General features: G+C 41.2%; 1 long non-coding RNA gene and 1 pseudogene across 1 annotated transcript; one reads left to right on the top strand and one right to left on the bottom strand.

The window, feature by feature from the left end:
• Positions 1–4,588: 4,588 nt before the first annotated feature.
• Positions 4,589–6,376, top strand: LOC148098436 (uncharacterized; annotated as a pseudogene).
• Positions 6,377–6,854: 478 nt separating this feature from the next.
• On the bottom strand, positions 6,855–10,303 carry LOC148098435 (uncharacterized). The gene is made up of 3 exons (XR_015720695.1): positions 10,104–10,303; positions 9,852–9,924; positions 6,855–9,045 (listed from the first exon to the last, which is right to left on the bottom strand). It is a non-coding gene; the product is annotated as an uncharacterized LOC148098435 (long non-coding RNA).
• Positions 10,304–14,389: the final 4,086 nt, after the last annotated feature.

Here is a 14,389-nt window from a genome sequence, read left to right as displayed (position 1 = left end):
GAGATCAATTTAAACCTTATGCCTATTAAACTGACTTCTTAGAAAGAGCTGGATATAGAAACTATAAGATGTTAATTTCGTTCTGATTCATCCTGTACATGCCCAATTCAGTTACTCTATCACATGTGAAAAATTAGCACCCTTTGACAAACACAGACAATTTAAGACAAAAAGTAACAGACCTCTCTGCATTGAATCATATCTGTTATTAATCTCTGTCTCTCTTCCACAGCATGTCTTTATCCTGTTTTCCTTCTCTCACCCCAACCAGTCGCAGCTCCCTCCGTGAGCCTGGTTCTGCTGGAGGTTTCTTCCTGTTAAAAGGGAGTTTTTCCTTCCCACTGTCGCCAAAGTGCTTGCTCGTAGGGGGTCATATGATTGTTGGGTTTTTCTCTGTATCTACTGTACAATATAAAGCGCCTTGAGGTGGCTTTTGCTGTGATTTGGAGCTATATAAGTAAAATTGAATTGAATTGAAATTGAATTGAATAGTCGAAAGAAGGTCTTCACAAAGAATTAACAGAATACCTGATGAGGGCTGCAGATGCATTTTATTGACTATGACCATGTGAGGTAAGCCAATAGGAATTGATAGAGGATAAGGCAGGGAAAAGTTAGAAATTTGTAATGGTGGCCATTTAAAATATAGTATAGCAGACATACTAACATTTTTCGTGATTAAAATTACAGGTAAAAGAACTGGCATATCAGCTTGCAGTGAAACATGGATGTAAATATCCAAAGTCATTGGACGAATCCTCGAGGACTGGGCCAGAAAGATTATCAGTAGGAAGTATAGTGGAAATAAATCAGGATGGATGCAAGAAACAGAGTTCCTCATCTATAGTTGAAGCACTTTGCAAACCACACCAAGGTCAGCCGTAAAGAAAGTGATTCTTCCCATGGATAACCACAGTTCACACCTGTCAACTGCAGCCATTGACTTCTGCAAGAGCAATGGAATTGCGATGCTTACATTCCCCCAGAAGCTTGGGTTAAGTGCCTGACCTGTAGTCTGTGGGCTCATGAGGCCTGCACTCAAAGGGTGCCATACATCTGTCATCACTGTGATTCTGATAGTGATTAAAAACTTGACACAAACACATACAGTGCAGTTGATGAAGCTGGTGCACAACTAAATTTTTTCAGCTTCATTATAACGTTCAAATATTAGTTGTAGCTACATCAGTTCTTATAAGTGCATTCAGGTGTTGAATAAAAAAGATTACATGATTACATAACCCAGACCATGGGGTTAATTGTCACATTTCTCTCTTTGTGTTTGAGACCATACCATGCAATTAGTAACTGTGTTGCAGAAAGAAATAGCTCTACTATTTCATAGAGACATGTAAAAACTTTGCATTGCATTTTGAATCCACTACCTTAAAAGAGCTCAAAGCTACAGCCAAAAATGTCAGGAATGTTACAACTATCGCCGGTCTCCCCTACTTCAAGGGTAGTTTTCCATCTAAAAATCTCTGTTTTCTGCATTATCCGCTTGCTTATTACCCACCAGTCTACTGTTATGTACAGCCCTGTCGGCCTCTGTTTTGTTGTTGTTGTTGTTTTTAAATTTTTTAATTTAACTGACTTAGAATAAGAAAGCCTCATTTCTGCTGTTCAATACTGAAGAAATTGAAACTTTTTAAAATCATGCAAAATTGCAAAATGCTTAGCTGTGTCTCTAATTAAGATTCTCTAACTCTGATGCGCTTCACTTCAGCAACATCAGGTAATGTTCATATGTTGATTCATGGTTTTCTTCCGTATTTGTTCTATTGCAGAATATTTTTAAGGTGATTATCTGCTATAAAAAGGCCACAAAAATCTCCTTCATGTTTTTTTGTGTTTTATGCTCAGTTAATTTGACAAAAAGGCATCTGCTGTGACGCTTACACCTCTGATAGTCTCACAAGTGTCAGCTTTCTTTTCATAGATATAACAATATGTACTGATAAATGATCAGAATTATAATATTTCTGACTGTCTGAGGGAAAATTTCCCCGATTCAAATTGAATCAAACCGTGTGAATTGGAATTGAGCCGATTCTAGAAATCAGTGACAATACCCAGCCCTAGTTTTAAATCCTTTATTGCCAGTTTACAGACCATGAATGGAGTTCAGAGAAAACAAAAACAAAACAAAACTACAGAGAAAAAGAAACCACAGTTTAGCTGAAACCTGACAAAAATAACTTTTACAAACCCAAGTATGCCAACACCAGAAAAACAGAAAATAAAAATTCACTCATTTACAAACTATTTGTGTTAATGGGTTAAATAGTGAAAAAACAAAATAAAACAAAACAAAACAAAAAAACATGAGTCATAGCATGAACAAGGAGACACTCACAAAGTGAATGTCATAACCTAAGCTAACATCAAAATGCTCAGCAAACCATAACTCAAACATACATCCTAAGAAAAGCAACTTGAAAACCAAGGTGTGTGTGGTCAGCAATGGATGGTACATACACTGAAAAAATGGGAATTGGCAGGCTTTTGAATTTGCACAAATGAATTTAGTTAATGCTACACAAGCCTTTCATGTTTCTCTTATTTACATGATTAAATAAAGTACCATTTACTTGATTATAAACAATACTGAGACTAATCATTTTTCTTGCATTGATTTAAAGTGACTAAATTAGAATACTAAAACCATTGTAATCATGTTTGACCACAACCGGAAATGATGCAATATATTCAAAGACAACAACTAAATATGATTGGATAATAAGACCTAGAGTCTTATCCAATAAGACAACAACATAATTTAAGGAGAGCGCAATTGACCGCCAGATTCTGGAAGACTGTTTAGCAGCATGCAACCTTTGGCACTGAGTCAGGCATACTGAGAAGGTAAGTAATTTAAATACATTTGTTTTAGTTGGGTACGTTTTCACAGAATTGTTGTAGTGCATGCTATATGAAAAGTAATCTGTAATGCATCTACATGTTGTTTTTACAGTGCTAGCTAAAGTTGGTATTAGCTTTGTGGCTAAAACTGAAAAATAGTATCAAATTGCAGCTGTTGTCGGTCAGATATGGAATTTATGCATGTGACAGAGAGCACTTACGTTTTTGATGGCTTAGCAAGTTAAAACGTCACTGAGAGAGCGCAATAGTGTTTGTGTTACTCGTGCTAGTTATGGCTACAGTGGCTAATTAGTCCGGCTGTAACCGTCAGAGTTTAAGAAGCTGGGAGCCCCACAGTGCCATACCCTAATTCTTGCTGCTGACACGCACTCAAGTTATAATAAGGATCCTGCCAACTTAGACGTGGGTTTTTGGGTTTAAGAACCTGTGCCCATAAATGCTAAATCATTTTTCCATTTAGTCATTGTTTTAGGTGAAGTGTCACTTACTTGACTATCCTATTGGTCAAGCCCAAACAATACAGCAGATATCTACAAGGAGATAAGTTTGTTCAACAGAGTATGTCTTATTAAGTGATGTATTGTGAATTTTCCAACATCGTCCTAACAAAAATTAGGACCCCCCCCCCCCCCCCTTTTTTTTTTTTCTACTTTGTGTAGAACATATGTGAGCTGCTTCTCAAAACATTATGTATAAATGAGAGAAAGATTGGTGCTTTAAAGAAACCATTGATGCTCTTCTGGACTGGAATAAATACCTTTTTTCAATTAAAATTAATGTTTTTTGTGATGGTGGAATTTTTACCTTTATCATTACAGAAGTCAAAACATCAGATGATGATAGCTTACCATCTAAACTCCCCATCTCTTGGCAATTCTGAATTAGAGGGCTCAGCTGTATCAGCCTTTCTTATGGATTTAAAGAGTTAAAGACTTAAAGAGGAGCTAGCTTAAGTCATTAGGTACATATTCCCTGACATTCTAGATGTCGACCTTGGACAGTGTGTGACATAAAGAGTATAACTTATAGAAAGGGAATGGTACTGGCCCAAAGGGCAGCAGGTGGATTGCCAGAACACTGAAAAACCATATCTGCATTGTACCACAGCATATTCTACATTGTCAGAGAGCTTGGTGGCTGGTACAGAGAGCACGACAGAGCTTTTGAGCTCAGCCCAGTATCCACAAGAATATTCACTCTCGTTTCACTCTGTGAACTCCTTGATACTTATCCATTGGTTGACTATGAGATTGGATCAGTCCATATTGTGACTTTAAAAAGGCATATAGAAATAAAAGGTGTTCATATAAGTGTAATAGGTTCAGTCGCATGTATTTCATTAGATAAATTCTTCTTTTTTTATGTCTGATCTTTACAACTTTGACTATTGGGTATGGATAGCTTTATGAAAACTAAACTGAAATGATTCTTTCTGAATATGTAATTCTTTTTTGCCTACAGAGTCCTATGGTCCTAAAGACTGTTTTGGCTGATGGGAACCTGTCAAAGGCTCACTCTCTAATGGAGCGCCTGAATCAACTGAGGATCTCATCATTGAAGTCAAGAGACATTGTTGTCTTCAGGGCAGTTTCAGACTTCAGTTTATGGATTCCTTGTTTGGGAACAAGTTTCTTTACCTTACCTCAGTTTCAGAAGTTGCGGACAAAGGGACTCTTAAAGCTATTGACATGCCAAAGCCCACCACATGGACATAAAAAAGAGTAACAGAGTTGGTGAAACTCAAGATGGAAAAGACTTTCATACAGAAGACATGAAGATGTTCGTGATGCACCAATGGTGAAGGCTTTCATGGCAAGATGGCCTGCTCTATTTGATTTCCATGAGGTAAGGTTTGCCTCATACACGGTGTTCTTGTGGTATTAGCCTAAAATGGTTAAGGCACAGTTGTTATTTGACAGCCCATTTCTTCAGCATGAGTGATTGTGGCCTTCTTCCAGGTATTAAACCTTTGAAGCTCATTCCTCTGTGCTCATGTTTTCAGATCAACGCTGAGTTTAAGAGAATTGCCACCATCCCCCCTCAGACAAAGTTCGTGGCTCAGCTGGCTCTCCACTTGGATAACCTGGTGAAGTTGGTCAACAGAAGAGGAGAGCTTGGACTAATACTGAAAAGAATTGTGGCATAAATGGATAATGTAAGTGATAAAGCCTGAATTTCAAATGTTTTCCCATGATAAATTCTCGCATATTGTATTTTTACATCTGCTTGTTTTTTTTAACCTTCACTTTGTCAACTTATTAATTGCCAGTAAACCTATTATTAATTTGTGTGCCTTTACTTTAAAAACATTCATGTAAAGTACACTATTAAAACTTAAATGAAGGACAAGGGCTGAATGAAGATGCTAATTACATACATTTCATTTCAGTGTGAAGATGTTGATGCTGCGTCTGTCAAGGGAGTGTGTATCTACATGGGTGAAGACGCTGGCATGCTTATCCGGGAGTATGTGGTACGTACTTGTGTTTTTTTTGGGGTTTTTTTTGGGTTTTTTTTTTTTCGGACTTTCCACAGTGTCATATTACTTACTTGGCATGAAATGACTAACATGGCTTCTTTTTTACAGGGCATGGAAGAACGTGCCATCAGTGAGACTGTTGAAGACACCACTGTTCGACTTTATCTTCTCAAAGAGCAAGCTTCAGCAGATGAACAAGAGTTGTCCTTGCAGGCATCAGGGTGGCGAAGAATTTGGATAATGTAGCATTTGCTGTGATAATGCTATTTGGACTCATGTATGCATTAAACCTTGCCTACCCTGCTGACCTTCGCTACAACTTTGACGTTTTCCAGAAGGCTTTCATGGAACTGGATGGAGCTAAACTCTCTAAAGTTCTTGCTTTCAAAAACCATCTGTTTCATTGAGAAGTCAAAGACTGCACTTCTGCAATTCTTTGCAGTTTTTCATTTTGTGTTCAGTAAAGTTATACTGCTTATGTTTTTATTGCTTTCCCCTCATGTGACTGCAATGCAGGATGATTTTTCCTTTTGGTATCATGTTGTAAGAAATTTTTACTGATGATTTTTAGCAATATGTTCTAAGTCAACCTTAATGTCCTGCTTACATGTTTAAAATGAAGATTAAAATTCATGTAGGTGTTTGGTATTAGTTATGTAACAATGTCATTTAAGGCTCAATTTAGTTGAAATCTTGTACAGATAAATACTTGTACAGAAGCTGAAACTGTTGTCAAATAATACACAAGTTATATTTGTGTAAATATGTTTATTCATAAAAGCGTGTTGCTTTTTTTCAGGTAGTCTTAATTTAGTTTACATTTTCAATTGTGTAATTAATACAAATGTTATATGTAAGAGATGACAGGATCATCTATAAGCACTTTCTTTTATTTGCTGCTAAGGTCAGTTTTTTGTGAAATATTTGCAAATATATTCTCAAACTAACTTTTTCTTTTAGTTATTTCTGCAGGCTATCTTTAAAAATGTGTTAACAAGTTTATATGGATGTGATTTTGGTCTTGTTCATGGCAGAATTGCTGCTTTCACTGCTGTTACAGTTTAATAAAGGTGAATTGTTCAGTAGCACTAGGTCTTTGCCTTTTTTGTCAATAATGATCAGTTAATATTTCAATTGAAAAAATTAAGTAGGATTTAAAGCCATAAGTTGTGTTGCAGGAACATAATTGCAATGTGTTTACATTACATAATATCATTGCGTACCACTGGCAAATAAAAATAAGTTGGTGTTAAACATTAAAATATATTGACATTATGCAATACATTGATATTATGATAACTGATTAATATTAGTACATCAAACATGATTTTTTTAAGTAATCTTATGTAAATAAAATACTTTGATTTGACAAGCATTAATTACTTGAGGGAAAGTGGAAAATTAAGTCAATCATACTTATTCATATTATGTGGGACCGATGTACACAATAAAATCAAGTAAATTGAAAGAACTTTTTTTTTCAGTGTAGGCGTCAATCCTATTATTGAGAGAGCACTAATGAAAGAACAAAATTACCCACCTCCCCTGAGACAGAACATTACCTGATCATACCAAAACAGTTTTTTATTTTCTTGCAGATATGCTCGTTCTGTATTACAACTTCTAAAAATTGGATGTGAAAAAATTGATTCACATTCAAGTGCAGTGTTGATCTGAGGAGTTGATGAATATCAATTACCTCCTGGATAAATTTGGCCACATTGTTTTGTTTTATCCAGTGACTCAGGGCTTGTGATTCATTTCTCCACATATTCTGTAACTCCTCATGGGTATGAGCTCAATGGTGTATTATGAAGTAACTGCCTTCCATAACAACTGAAGATATGATTAAAAAGGTGTTTCAGGTCATTTGTATAAACAGAGAACAGGAAGTAAGCCAGGCAACTTCCTTGTGGAAGCCCACAGTCTAACTTTCTCCAGTGAGAAGGGCAGCTGTTGTAGTGCACTTTCTGTCTTCTGTCAGAGAGAAAGCTTTTCATCATAGTAAGAGCCCTTTTTGAGAAATTATACGATTTTAAATTGTCAATCAGCTGTTTGGGACTGATTGTGTCAAGGAAGGAATTTAATCCCTCTTTGAATTCAGCTCCTTCTGCACCATTGTTAGATTCTGTAGGCAAGTCTTGTGTCATTTCGTGAAGAGTTTTTTGATGCTGAGCAAACTCATTATTGTTAGTAAAGTGCTCCGTCATCTGCTCCACCAGAATTTTCTCCAGGATCTGACTTAAAACAGGAAGGACATGTTTTGGCCTGAAATCAGCGTTTCCGCTCTGTGAAGCTAGTAATATTTTGGAATTCTTCCACTGAGATGGAAACTCACCACAGGCAATGCAACGGTTCATAATGTGGCATATGGGAGCAGAGACGTACCGAGCAGTAATTTTTAGCAGTCTAGCATCTATTTCATCTGTACCAGGAGTCGAAGACTCCTGGAGTGACTTTAACAAATCTTTAATTTTGCTGTTGTTAACTGTCACAAAATTGAGTTCAGATCCCTGAAACAATGGCAAAGGCAGGGGTTCACAACTAAAACGTGGAGATTCATCAGTATAATACTGATAAAACACATTAAACATGTTTGTTGGAACCTCAGGGACCTCCTCAGATTCAGGAGAAAAACGTTCCTTCTTTATTTTTTTGAACTTCTCTAAAATCTTTGTCTTCGTACTCTTTGCTTTTCTTGTGAAGTGAGAAGCAAGTTCTCTATCTCTAGACAGTATTAAACATATTATGTCTTCAGACCACCACCACGGTTTAGGATAATCTGTCTTTAATGGAGCATGCTTGTTTGCTATTGGCATAAAGATTTCAATAAACCTGGATAAAGCCTTCTCAGGTTTTTCTTCTTCCATTACCTCACTCCATGATGTTCTCTTAATTTCCTGAATGAAACTGTTTTCATCAAACTCAGAGTATGACCTCTGAATGCTTATTCTTTGGGGTACTTTTTTTTCTCTTACATCAACAAAAACAAGATTATGATCACTACAGCCTGTGACAATTAACCGTGGAGTGTCACAACGCTCCGGAATATTTGTGTAGATGTGATCAATACAGTTTTCTTCTCTGGTACGAGAGTTTACAATCTGTTTTAGACCACATCTCTCAGAAAACAACTTAATTTGGAGCATGTTCTCTGAGAACCAATTCTTGTTAAAGTCACCCAGCAAGAATACGTCTTTTTCTGTTTGGTCTCTCTCTGATATCTCCATACCTTCAAGATACTTAAAATCGGATTTTTTTGATATATAACAACATCCTATTAAAACTGGTTTGGTATGTGGCAGGTAAATGTCAGCCCAGATAATTTCTATATTAGACAGATTTGAGAAAACGTGTCTCTTAACTGGACTGTGATCTTGAACATAGAGAGCTACACCACCTCGATACCAGTTACTATTATTATGTTTTCTATCGCATCTGTACAACTTGTAATTATCTATTTTTATTTCAGAGTTTTTAATTCTTGTGCCTAAATGAGTTTCAGTGAGAGCTAGCACGTGTATTTTATAACGTGTTAAAAAGAGGTGAATGTCAGGAATCTTATGTCTAAGGCTGCATATGTTCAGATGAGCTATACGCAAGTTTTCAGTTGTGGGATCCAAATCAGCCATGTTCCTCTCCTGTTGTCAGGCCTGATTATCTGTGTTGTTCTGGTCCTAGGTCTGCAAAACACACACAGCACAGTTATTATAACAATGAACTGAAACATTGTTAGATGAACGCTCAGATAAATCATCATGTAAGATCTGGAGAACCCAGATGATCAAATATATATTAACTCATTGTGGTCAGAAGTCAGAGGTTTATATACACTTATCGTGGGCATGAATGTCATGGTAATTTGGGGATTTTAATGACTTCTTTCATCTTTTTGTTTTGCAGGGTGGAATTATTGTACAGCATCCATGTTTAAGTCTGAATTTATTTTGGATGTGGATCTGGGAGTAGAGCTCCCTGAACACCAAAGTGATTCTAGTTAACTAAAACTAAAATAAAATCTAAAACTTGATGAGAAAATTATTATTGTAAGTATTTGTTAGTCTGGTAAAAAAAAAAATCCACATAATATAATATAATATAATATAATATAATATAATATAATATAATATAATATAACATAATTGATGAGAAATTTATGAATATGTTCATTAACAATGTGGAAATTTTATGGTTTTTATTGTAATATCTTTACTGATTTTCCTAAATCTTGACTCTGACAGATGACCTCCACACAACAATAAAAGATCAAAAATATTAATTGAAAAGTCTAAAACTAACACTGACACATTTTCAAACAATAAAAATTAACTGAAACTAAACGGAATTAAAAACAAAAAGTTGAAATGGAAAATCAGGATCATCAGGAGCATGCCTGCTAAAGGTGTTCTTTTGGTTTGTCACCACAGTTTAAGTTTGTTCTCAGTCAAACTAGTGGTTCATTTTATAATCTGACTGACAGTAAACTCACCTGAAGGTTGTGTCGATGTTCAGAGACTCTAACTTGAAGCTTGTCTTTTATCTGTGTTGTTCTGGTCCTAGGTCTGCAACACAAACACAGCCACCTTTATATATTCTGTCACTTGACAGCAAGCTGATGACGCCAATGCTATTATGATGGCAGAATGCAGTTTATCAGGCTTACATACGACACACTGATGTACAAAAATCAAAAATCAGTAACTCTACTTATAAAATACATGTTTTGATAGTTTTGACTCACCAGTTGATCTTCACCTACAAATGGCACAAAGGAGATTGGACATTATTAAATTCTTTTGAATTCTTTTAGAGAGAGAGAAAGACTTCCGACTCAGAGTGGTCAAAGCTCAAAAAATTATATTTATTGTACGGAGAACTGTAGACACGAGAACGTATCCCCAGTTCTGAAAGTCTTGCAAGCCAAAATGCGCATATATAGTTCTGCTGTACGTCACACACAGTTTCGATCAAAACAACTCTGCTTAGTTTCACTTTCTGTCAGCCAGCTTCCTGTTCTCTGCACAAAGCGTGCAGTCTCCTGTAGTGATGGGATTTCTGGCTCTTTTTAGAGAGCAGGCTCTTTCGGCTCCGAACCGGCTCTTCACATTGTTTTGTTGCTTTAATTAATTTATTATTAACAATAATATAAAATTATGCACAAAAGGAATTACTAATGTAAAAAAAAAAAAAAAGGTTTTATTTATATATGTTTATATATAAATATATGCGGTGGCCCCTAGAGACAAAACACGTACAAACTCCAAAACACATTTCTAGCATGAACTGAACTTCCTAAACAGAGCTACCTAGATCACTTAAATTACACAATTGAAAGCATATGTGTATTGTTTGTGTATTTATACACAAGCACTCATATATATTCAAATAATTAAAAAAAAAAAAAGTTTATTTACCTGTTACTACCACACACCAAACCCGGTCGTTGGTACTTGCTGGCTTGTGTAGCCACTAGGTAACAAAAGCTCAACACTGCTCCTAGCATCCTGGAGCACTTCTGTTGTCTTTTGTACGTGTTTTGAGTTTTCATGTGCTTCTGAGTTTTTATGTGCTTCAGAGTTCATGTTTTGAAGTTTGTATGTGCTTTGTCTGTATCATATAATACAAAAACCAACTATTCACATTTCAACTTGTAAGTGTCTCTAGAAAATACCCACCAAGCAGTGGACAGCCATTGACGTTTTCATGGCTAAATCTGATTGGACAGCCATGGCCTTTATATTTCAGGATGTTACAAAGGCTTAAATTCAACCTGATTTCAACCATCCATCCATCCATCCATCCATCTTCATCCGCTTTGTCCGGGGCCGGGTCGCGGGGGCAGCAGCCTAAGCAAAGAGGCCCAGACCTCCCTCTCCCCAGCCACCTCCTCCAGCTCATCCGGGGGAACACCAAGGCGTTCCCAGGCCAGCCGAGAGATATAATCTCTCCAGCGTGTCCTGGGTCTGCCCCGGTGCCTCCTCCCGGTGGGACATGCCTGGAACACCTCACCCAGGAGGCGCCCAGGGGGCATCCTTACCAGATGCCCAAACCACCTCAGCTGGCTCCTTTCGATGTGGAGCAGCAGCGGCTCTACTCTGAGCCCCTCCCGGATGGCCGAACTTCTCACCCTATCTCTAAGGGAGATGCCAGCCACCCTTCGGAGGAAGCTCATTTCCGCCGCTTGTATCCGCGATCTCGTCCTTTCGGTCACTACCCACAGCTCGTGGCCATAGGTGAGGGTAGGGACGTAGATCGACCGGTAAATTGAGAGCTTCGCTTTTACACTCAGCTCCCTCTTCACCACGACTGACCGGTGCAGCGTCTGCATTACTGCAGCTGCAGCCCCAATCCGTCTGTCGATCTCCGGCTCCCTTCTCCCATCACTCGCGAACAAGACCCCGAGATACTTGAACTCCTCCACTTGGGGCAGGACCTCATCCCCGACCCGGAGTGGGCACTCCACCCTTTTCCGGCTGAGAACCATGGCCTCAGATTTGGAGGTGCTGATCCTCATTCCCGCTGCGTCACACTCGGCTGCGAACCGCTCCAGTGCGAGCTGGAGGCCCTCACCCGATGAAGCCAACAGAACCACATCATCCGCAAAGATCAGAGATGAGATCCTGAGGCCACCAAAGCGAAAGCCCTCCGCCACTTGGCTGCGCCTAGAAATCCTGTCCATAAAAATTATGAACAGAACCGGTGACAAAGGGCAGCCCTGGCGGAGCCCATCACCCACCGGGAACGAGTCCGACTTATTGCCGGCAATGCGAACCAAGCTCTTGCAACGGTTGTATAGGGATCGAATGGCCCGTAGCAATGGGCCAGACACCCCATACTCCCGCAACACCTCCCACAGGACACCCCGAGGGACACGGTCGAATGCCTTCTCCAAGTCCACAAAACACATGTAGACTGGTTGGGCAAACTCCCATGCACCCTCAAGTATCCTCGAGAGGATGAAGAGCTGGTCCAGTGTTCCGCAACCAGGACGAAAACCGCATTGTTCCTCCTGCATCAGAGGTTCGACTAGCGGACGAACTCTCCTTTCCAGCACCCTGGCATAGACTTTCCCGGGGAGGCTGAGGAGTGTGATCCCCCTGTAGTTGGAACACACCCTCCGGTCCCCCTTCTTAAAGATGGGGACCACCACCCCGGTCTGCCAATCCACGGGTACTGCCCCTGATCTCCACGCAACATTGCAGAGGTGTGTCAGCCAGGACAGCCCTACAACGTCCAGAGCCTTCAGGAACTCGGGGCGGACCTCATCAACACCAGGGGCTCTGCCACCAAGGAGTTGTTTAACTGCCTCAGTGACCTCGCCCCCAGAAATTGGCGGGTCATTCCCCTCATCCCCAGACTCTGCTTCCTCCTTGGAAGACGCGTCAGTGGGATTAAGGAGGTCCTCGAAGTATTCCTTCCACCGCCTGACAATTTTCTCAGTCGACGTCAGCAGCGCTCCGCCAGCACTATACACAGTGCAGGTAGAGCACCGCTTTCCCCTCCTGAGACGCCTGACGGTTTGCCAGAACAGTCCGAAAGTCTTTTTCCATGGCCTCTCCGAACTCCTCCCACACCCGAGTTTTTGCTTCAGCCACTGCCCGAGCCGCATTCCGCTTGGCCTGTCGATACCTGTCGGCTGCCTCCGGAGTCCCACAGGCTAACCAAGCCCGATAGGACTCCTTCTTCAGCCTGGTGGCTCCCTTCACCTCTGGTGTCCACCATTTGGTTCGGGGATTACCACCACGGCAGGCACCAACCACCTTGCGGCCGCAGCTCAATGCAGCAGCTTCGGCAATGGAGGCGCTGAACATGGTCCATTCGGACTCGATGTCCCCCGCCTCCCTCGGAATGCTGTTGAAGCTCTGCCGGAGGTGTGCGTTGAAGATCTCGCGGACTGGGGCCTCTGCTAGTCGTTCCCAGTACACCCTCACTACACGTTTAGGTGCACCAGGTCTGTCCAGCGTCCTCCCCCGCCACCTGATCCAACTCACCACCAGGTGGTGATCAGTTGACAGCTCAGCCCCTCTCTTTACCCGAGTGTCCAGAACATATGGTCGCAGGTCTGGTGATACGATTACAAAATCGATCATCGACCTACGGCCTAGAGCGTCCTGGTGCCACGTGCACTTATGGACACTCTTATGTTCGAACAAGGTGTTCGTTATGGCCAAACTGTGATTAGCACAGAAGTCCAATAACAAAGCACCGCTCGGGTTCAGATCAGGGAGGCCGTTCCTCCCAATCACGCCCCTCCAGGTCTCGCTGTCGTTACCCACGTGAGCATTGAAGTCTCCCAGCAGGACAACAGAGTCTCCAGGTGGAGCACCTTCCAGCACCCCCCCCAGGGACTCTAAGAAGGCTGGGTACTCCGAACTGCCACTCGGCGCATAAGCGCAGATGACAGTCAGGACCCGTTCCCCGACCCTAAGGCGCAGGGAACAAACCCTCTCGTCCACCGGGAAAAACCCCAACGTACCGGCAGCAAGCCGAGGGGATATTAAAATACCCACCCCAGCCCGCCGCCTCTCACCAGGGGCAACTCCAGACTGAGACAGAGTCCAGCCCCTCTCCAGGAGACTGGTTCCAGAGCCCAAGCCGTGCGTAGAGGTGAGCCCGACTATATCTAGCCGGTACCTCTCAACCTCACGCACTAACTCAGGCTCCTTCCCCACCAGAGAGGTGACATTCCATGTCCCTATTGCCAGTCTTGGCAGCCGGGGGTCAGTCCGCCAGGGCCTCCGCTCCTGGCCGCCACCCGACACACAATGCACCCGACCCCTATGGCGCCTCCTGCGGGTGGTGGGCCTGCGGGAGGATGGGCCCATGTCTCCTCTTCGGGCTGTGCCCGGCCAGGCCCCATGGACTAAGGCCCGGCCACCAGACGCTCGCCCTCGGGCACCCTCCCCGGGCCTGGCTCCAGGGCGGGGCCCCGGTAACCCTATCCCGGGCAGGGTAAACTGTTCCCTCTGTGTTTTTTTCATAGGGGTCTTCTGAATCGCTCTTTGTCTGATTTCAACCATTAAATAA

Source organism: Neolamprologus brichardi, chromosome 15 (assembly GCF_056152115.1).
Source record: "Neolamprologus brichardi isolate AB-2024 chromosome 15, ASM5615211v1, whole genome shotgun sequence".
NCBI lineage: Eukaryota > Metazoa > Chordata > Actinopteri > Cichliformes > Cichlidae > Neolamprologus > Neolamprologus brichardi.
Note: the sequence above shows the minus strand (reverse complement) of the source record. Positions and strands in the feature narration are given on the sequence as shown.